At 37.8% G+C, this 8371-nt stretch overlaps 1 pseudogene; it reads left to right on the top strand.

Annotated features, from left to right (window-relative positions):
* The first annotated feature begins 5908 nt into the window (after positions 1-5908).
* LOC119542665 lies at positions 5909-6936 on the top strand (annotated as a pseudogene).
* The last annotated feature ends 1435 nt before the right edge of the window (positions 6937-8371 follow it).

Below are 8371 nucleotides of genomic sequence, written 5' to 3'. Positions count from 1 at the left end.
GCACACACCACAAAACTGGGCGTGGACATTAGCCTTCCCTGCAACCTCAGCTGATTGTCCCAGAGTTGGGAAGGTGGAGCAGTGTGAATTAACAAAGCCCCATTTAGCCATCATTTCAGCAGACTGGGAGACTCCCTACACAGCCCAGCAGCCCAGAACTGCCCTGGGGGGACGGCACTCACCTGTGACATAGCACAGTCATCCCTCAACAGAGGACCCGGGGTGCACAGCCTGGAAGAGGGGCCCACTTGCAAGTCTCAGGAGCCATACGCCAATACCAAGGACTTGTGGGTCAGTGGCAGAGACAAACTGTGGCAGGACTGAACTGAAGGGAAGGTGCAGAATTGAGTATTTATATATAATTTGGTTTGCTGGAGTGCAGTTTCCCAATTCTACCAGCAGGTGGCGATCTTGGGTGCAGTTTCCCTAACCTTCCAGTGGTGGTGTTGTCAAGTAGGTCTTCACGGACTTCTGTGCAATCGGCGGGGTCCAAACTGTTTGCTCTGGGAAATCCCAGTCCTGGGATTGCAACATGGGCCTCAAGCAGGTAGGCAAGGTGCCTGATCAAGGGCACCCTGCAGGTGGGACATGGGCCCTGCCCGCTAGTTCTCTGCCTGCCTTGCACCTGCCAGTCTCTGGGGTGTGGGAGAAGCTCCTGATCACTGGTACAGTGCCTCTCCCTTCCCCTCTTCTCCCTGTTGCACCCCCCCTTCTTTGTGGGGAGAGCAGTTGCAGCCTGCTGGGTTCCCCCAGGGGATTGCACCATTGTCTGGCTGTGGAGGATCATCCCGTCAGGTAGGTGGATGGGAGCGGAGAGCTGCTATTCACTTTGTTGCCCAGCAGTGGTTTTGCAGCTGCTGGCCTGGGGGTGGTGGGTGGTCTGGTGGGCAACATACTCACCATGTCCCTCTAGCCACTGTCTCTCCTCCAGTTTTGTTGGTTGTCCCCTTCCCATACTGTGGAGGACCCTCTATGGCTCATCACACCCTGGAACCATGGTCCCTGGTGTCCTCCAGCCCCTTTCTAGTCACTTTGACAGAGGAGAAGCCCGTCTGCCTCACCTACTCCACCATCTTCCTGGAAGTCACAGCTTGGAAATTTTCTTCTTATGTAATTATTTGCTCCCCTACACTTTTTCTGTTCTTACTTCCTGCAACAACTAGTGGTCAGCTGTTGACCTCTCAAAATTGATCCACTAATTTTCCTGTCTTTTCTTTCATAATTTCATATTTGCCATTTTGTCCAGCTTTCTGGGAGGGTCCTTCCATTTTATTTAATCTTTTATTTTATTGCTCATATTTATTTCAAGCATTTGCTGTTCTGGTTGTTACTTTTTCATAGTACCTTGTTCTTATTTTACATTTATGGTATTACACTATCTCTCTAAGGATATTATTTATAGCTTTTCCAGAGTTTTTTCTCAGTAATCTATAGTTTACTTTTTTCCATTTGTTTGCATGTTTGTTCTAATCTGTATTTCAATCTCAAGTAATTCCCTAAGTGTTTAATGAAATTTAATTTAATGTTTATACTTAAAAGCAAAACATTAAAACCACATTTGGAAAGTGCTGTAGGTTTTGTCACCTCATGGGTTGACGTTATGTGTTAAATGAGCAGCAATATAGCCTTTTCACTGGGGTATTCTAACTATCTAGAAGTCTTTTCTCAATAAAAGAATACTCCAATCTCTTGCCTGAGTACAGTGGGTAGGGGAGAGTATATGGCTTCCTATGTAAGTTCAGAAATCCAAAAAGTAGATAAGAGCTATTGCTTTCACCGTTCACAGAATTTGGTATCCTCGGGTATAGAGCATCTCCTATCCAATAAATATCTGTTATTATTTGTGGTGGGAGAAGGGAACTAGATTTCCAACTGTTCTGCAGACTTTCAATAGAACAGGGTTCTGTAAAACAAATAAAAGAGAAAGAGCAAAGAAAATCCCATGAATTCAACCTTTTAATAAAAGCAAACAGTGAGATAGTGTTTTGTTTTAATTTTGAACTCTTTTTTTTTACCTAGAACACATGCTCTATTAACTTTAGTAACTGCTTCTTTGAATGTTTTAGAGATATCAACAAAACTTTGAAAACAGAAGGGGGATACAGAACTAGTAACTGGCTTAGCAGAGAGGAAAAATCAACCAATAATGACTGCCAATTAAGATGACTTCCTGGGTTCTTCTCTCTGGAAGGATCATCCTTGTCCATTGTTCTTTTTAATCATTTCTGAAAAAAGACATTGTAAGCATTCCTTTTAACATTAGCAGCCCCTTCCTATTGTTATTGATTTGCAGTCTCTGAGTAGAGGCTAAAAACTCAGGCTTTGTCTTCCAGGGTTTATCAATTCTAAATGGCAATCCTATAGACAGGTACACAAAGTCAATAATGTTATCATGCCATGGAGCTTGAATCTCCATGCCAGTCTTGAAACTTTTGTTTTATAGTAATAGGCATCAATATTCTGCCATTGCCCTAACCCTCAGCTTTTCCAGTTCCATCTTGAATTGCAACTCATAACAGGTCTGAAGTGTTGAGTTAAATACAATATTCCCCTTTTCCCAAGCAGCATCCCAGTATTCTTGCAGACATTATTATTTGCATTTACATACTTATAAATGTGTCCACTGAAAATACATTAGTACTATTTAGATAGTGGCAAAACTTCTGAACATCAAGACAAGGGAATGTCCTGAAGATTTTTGTCTATGTATAGCTTATCTATTAAATAATGACAATCACATTTCCATTACATTTCTCAACAGTGGCCCTCCATGCAAGATGGTAAAAGAGGAATATCTTCCAAGGAGCAAAGAAAAACACCTATTGTATCACTTATCTACTGCCATAAAAATGCTATGTAAAAACCATTCCAAAAACAGTGTCTTGAAAAAATAAGAATTTATTTAGCTTATCAGTCTGCAGTTTGACAATTTAGGCTGATTTCAAATCACTGATTCTTTTGGTTTTGGCTGGGCTCACTCACATGTCTGGGGTTCAGCTGGCTATTGGCTAATCTAGGATGGCTACAAGATGGGATAACTGGGGTAAGTAGGCCCAAGCATGTTTTCATGGCAATAGCTGAGGCCAAGAGCAACCAAGCCCAATAAGAAAAATGCTTTTCAAGACTCTCCTTGTGTCATGTTTAATGTCCCATTGATCAAAGCAAGTCATGAGTTTCAAGCCTAGAATCAGAAAGAAAGGACACTCCAAAGTTATGTCACAAGAGGCATGATTATGGGGGCAGGGTGTAAAGAATTAGGGCCATTTTTGCACTCTGTCATATTTATGAAATCACAGTTTTATACCTAACCAAACTATCACTCAAAGTAAAATGCAGACATTTTCAAACATTCTATTTATATCAACAAATTTACACCAACAAATTATTTCTAGAAAATTTACTGGATAATGTTGATTCCAAGAGGAAAAAAAAATGAATTTAAAAAGAATAATAAAATGCAATGAATAAAAAAAATGCAATGAATAATGTTATGAAAGACATCAATATAACATTATAAATATCAAAAATCTTTGATCTTTTTAAGAAATCTAGAAGTTCAGGTTGCATCAAAATATAAGTTTGAAGACAGGAAGGGAATGGAAGTGGAATACAGAAGAAAGTAAAACATGCTAAATTTTAATCTTGAGGACAGATTTTATTCTAAATATTGCACAAAAATATTTTTAGTATGTATTTTTAAGAGAAACCACTAAATAATAGATATAAAGATATCTATTATATATATATAATGCAGTAGAGGAAAAAAGAGAACGAAGAAAGCTTAATTATTCCAAATGAAGTAAGTAAAGTAAAAAAAAAAGAAAAGCATGTGATGAAAAACACAAAATAAGATCACAAATGGATACAACCATAGCAGCAATCAAAACAAAATATAAATAGATGAACTTGCTGGTTGTAAGACTGGCAGACTGAATTTTAAAAGTCACTGTAAGTGCTCTGTATATAAAACTAAACCTAATTGATAAGGGAAAGTTTAAAAATGAACAGAAAAAGATTAAATGCTAATATATTTAAAGTGTTAATATAAAGAATTTTGGTGATGCATTTTAATATCAAATAAGATAGAATTCAAAGAAAACAAATATTGAAAGCTTTAGGGAGAACTTTAACACTGAAAATATTTTTAAACCCAAGATTTATATTTATCTTGAATATTTGTGTACCTAGTATCATAGCTTCAACATAAGTTTAGCAAAACTGATAGAGTTATAAGGAAAAATTAAGAAATACACTACTTATGTTGCAGCAGAGCTTAATTTACTTCTTAAAATATCAGACAAAACAGCTAATATAGAAAAAATTATTAGCAATCAATAGCATGATTTAATGCACATTCTTTTTGAACACTGATGGAACATTCACAACAATTGTCAGAATATTAGGCCACAAACAAAATCTCAAAAATTTTCAGAGAATTACTATCATGCATTCTGCATTCAACCATTTAAAAGATATTCTTTAAAATGGAATGACATAATTAAGAAATTTATATGCTTTTTAAAACTTCAGTTTCATTAGTAACTGCTAAAAATACATGCAATTATTTTAACATATTTGGTATACTACATAAAGTTCACATAGGAGACAAGTATTTGACAAAGTTAAAACATTTTTCAGATTTTTTTAAAGTTGAAATAAATCTTCAGAACTCCATTAAATTCTTATAAATGGTCACTACATTCATGTAAACTGTAAGCCTTCCCCCCTGTACCACATTCACAGAAACTATATAAAAGGCAAGGTGATACAATGATAAATTCATAGCCATGATATAAAACAAGAAGGAGAACTGTCAGCAGACCAGAAAATGTGAAGAATTACAAAAATCCTGGAAGCATACAGGATCACACTGAAGAGAGAAACTTTAGCCTAGGATGAATACAAAAGAGTACATCACTTTCAGCCATCCTGCGTATAGCTGGAAGTGATGGAAACAAGAAGTTGGTCTAGGATATGGGATGGGAGTGTGTTTATTAGCAACAAACAGGGTGATTGTCTAACTTGATAAAGCCTATATGCAAGAAAAACCTCAGCTGAAATCATGCTCAATGGTCAGATGTTAGAAGCATTTCAATTAAAGAAATAAATAAGACAACCATGGCTGCCATTCCTACTAAAATACAGCATTTAGACTAGAGATGCTGGCCTATGAAATAAGAAAAAAGAAATTAAAATGAAAAAGAAGAGATGAAATTTTTTGCAGTGATATGAAAATGTTTGCATTGATATGATCATCAATTTAGAGAATCAACTGAAAAAAATTTAGCCTTAAGAAAGTCCAGCAAGGACACAGATCAACATACAAGTTTCCAAAGCTCTTAACACACTAACAGTATCTAATTAGAAAAATGTAATTTAAAAAAATTCCAACTCACAATAGTATTAAAAATGCAGTGTTCCTAAGAATGAATTTAACAATAAAAGTACAAGACCAGTATAGATAAAATTATAAAATTTTACTGAAGGCATTAAAAAGGCCTGAATAAATAGAGAGATATGTAATGTTGATCAATGAGAAAACTTAATGCCTCTTAAATGTTTGTGTCTCAATAGTTCTCTTTGGTTGTTTTCTTCTTTTTACTCTATATATTCTTCATTAAATAGAGTCATTCTTCAACCACATCACATATGCCAATAATTCAAAATATGTCACCCTTAGACCTTGCTCTTGGGCTCATTAAATGAATATTTTACTAAGCATACATTGTATCTGAAGCAGTTGAAGAACTTGCAATGCATGTCTTTACTATTCACCTGATATTTACATCTGGATATCTTGCAATCCTCTCATACTTAACTTGTTCAAAATGGAATTCATGACAGAATCTTATTTCAATTAAGATTATATTTTGCTCCCTGCCTTGGGGTCTCTGGGCCTGGCAGGACCATGTTCACCAGCACCGACTCAAGTGCTTTACAAGGCACCTCTGTTAAGAGTCTTTTATGGTCCCCTGTGTCCTGTCCCTTTTACTTACCCTCCTCCTGCCACACTGTCAGAAGTTCTTCGAATATGACCTCCAAGCAGTCAAGAGTGACTTCCAGATTTGGAGGTCAGTGTGTGGAAGAATAATTTGCCTTGTTTTGAAAGGTACTTTCTGCAATAGTCTGCATATTTATAATTTTAGGATATTTGAAAGAAGATTGGCAGCCGATAATTTGCATCATTTTTGCTGGGTTCCTGAGTTTTGTTGGCCTTGTTTGACTTCATCCTCATTGAAGCTATGCAGTTTTCATTTGGTATCACTGCAGTCTATAATTTGCCTTCTGGATTTCTGGCACCAGTGTTTGCTCTGTTGGTACCATTTCACTTCTCCATTCCAAAAGTCCAAGTGACACAAATTCCAGGCCAGTTTCCCATCACAAACAAGACATTGATTTGTGTCTGGGGACCACAGCTTTTCACCTCTGGTTCCTACATCTGGATTGTAGCCATAAGTGGACTTATTTCTGGTGTCTGCTACAACAGCAATGTGTAAAAGTTTATCAGGTACTCTGCATCCCCCGCTGGATGGCAAAAGTTATTTTCTTGGGCTTTTGAACCCAGCTTGTCATTCTTAGAACCCACCAACAAAGCCAGAGTCAGGATGAGAGCAAGAGTTGACATCCAGAGAGCGCAAAGAATGGAGCTGCCTGGTCATCAGCTGATGCTCTCAGTGCGCGCAAGTGAGGCAACAAAGACAGCAGCAAGGAGGATTGATCAACTGGAATTGTCTTTTCCCTCCTTCACATCAGCAACGAAATATAAACTATCAGGGTGGTCGGCATTCTGAACAAGAAGTATCTCCTCTAGAGGTTTCTGGAGAACAGGTTGCCTGACTCACGGAGGTGGGATTTTCCATAGGTGATGCTTTGAATGCCCTGAGAGCTTCAAATCATGACTGTATAGTGGCTACCAACTCCCTGCTGCAGCTCTAACAGTCCTGAGGCACCAACACAGGGGCAGGCCAGGTGCTGCAGAATGGCAGGCAGTCTCTATAGCTATGATGTTCTCAGAGGTCCAGGGAGGTCCCTACTGCTTCCCTGTCCAAAACGCCAAGATTTTACAATTAGCAATATCAAAAATATGGTCTCCATTAAATTAGCATGCATTTTCTATCTTTATTTTTATTGGTTATTTTTCTTAATTTGGAGAATTATCACTTATTCCTTATGTGTGTTTAAAATGCATTAAAACCACAGATTTGTGCACGCAGTTAAATAGCAATCTAGATGTTGTAATCCAGACGGGAAGTTACTGCTGTTGTAGTAGTATTCTTTTTACTATAATGCATTCTCCAACGTAATATTTGATCATCATAATCTTAAAGGGGAAAAGGGCAATGTTATTTCAGATATTGTATTTCAAATTATTTGTTATGGATTTTTTTAATCACTATTTTTTTCTCTAATGTGTTATTAAACCCCAGTGGCTGTCCAGAACCCAGACTTCCTAGGATATGATCAGTGCCTATCTGCTGTGTGCTTCATTCCAGTCCATTCTAGTCCAGGGAATTTTCCCCAGCTCCTTCTCCTTACTTCCATCAGAAATAATAATAAAGTAGCAGTTCGAGTTTCTGGAACACTCCATGAAACCTAACTGGAATTAATTTGGCTCAGAATATCCAGAGTTTGCCACTCAAGCTAGAGGATGAAAACGGGACAAAGAGAAAACAAAAAGAAGAGTAAGCTTCCTGCAGCAATATGTGGGCCCCACTAGTGTGTTCAGAGCTGGCCCCAGGTGTGCTGACCCTGAGAAGAGAAGCGAAAATATCTGAACCCATGGTTTTGCCTGACTTTTGCACAACGGTAGAGCTAAACTGCCTGGCTCTGGCTGCTTGCAGCCAGCTCCACTGGAAGCAGGTTCTCCCTGGCACCTGGACTCTGATCTGAATCGAAGGGTATGGTAAAGTGGATTGCAGAGTATGCTTTCCTGTCAAGAGGTGGGCTGAAAAAAGCAATAAAAGATCTAAAGGAAGTCAAGATTTAAGGAAATTGTATAACACTTTGTTCTGCAAAATAAGTGGAAATGTATCAGATTGATACAAATTTAGATTGTGATACTTAAAATAAAATTTTTAATGGTTTTTTTAAAAAAATTATATGAGGCTGCACAGAGAAATTTCTGAACAACTTAGAGGTTTCTATTTCTATGCTATTAAAGAAATCAGGAATTGAGCAGTCCAGGACTGATGTGATGGCTCCATAGTCATCAGTGTCCTGGCTTCCTTTCATCTTTCAGATCCACCAAAATCAGTAAATGGTTTCCATCCTCATGGTTGTTTTGTTGCCCAAAATGGTTAATAGAGATCCAGCCATCTCATCCATATTCCAGGCCAACTAAAAATGAAGGAGAAATGGAGGAAAGGCAAAA

The sequence above is a fragment of the Choloepus didactylus genome, chromosome 8 (genome assembly GCF_015220235.1).
Source record: "Choloepus didactylus isolate mChoDid1 chromosome 8, mChoDid1.pri, whole genome shotgun sequence".
Classification (NCBI taxonomy): Eukaryota; Metazoa; Chordata; class Mammalia; order Pilosa; family Megalonychidae; genus Choloepus; species Choloepus didactylus.
The sequence above is the reverse complement of the archived record's forward strand: the minus strand, read 5'-3'. Positions and strand labels throughout refer to the sequence as shown.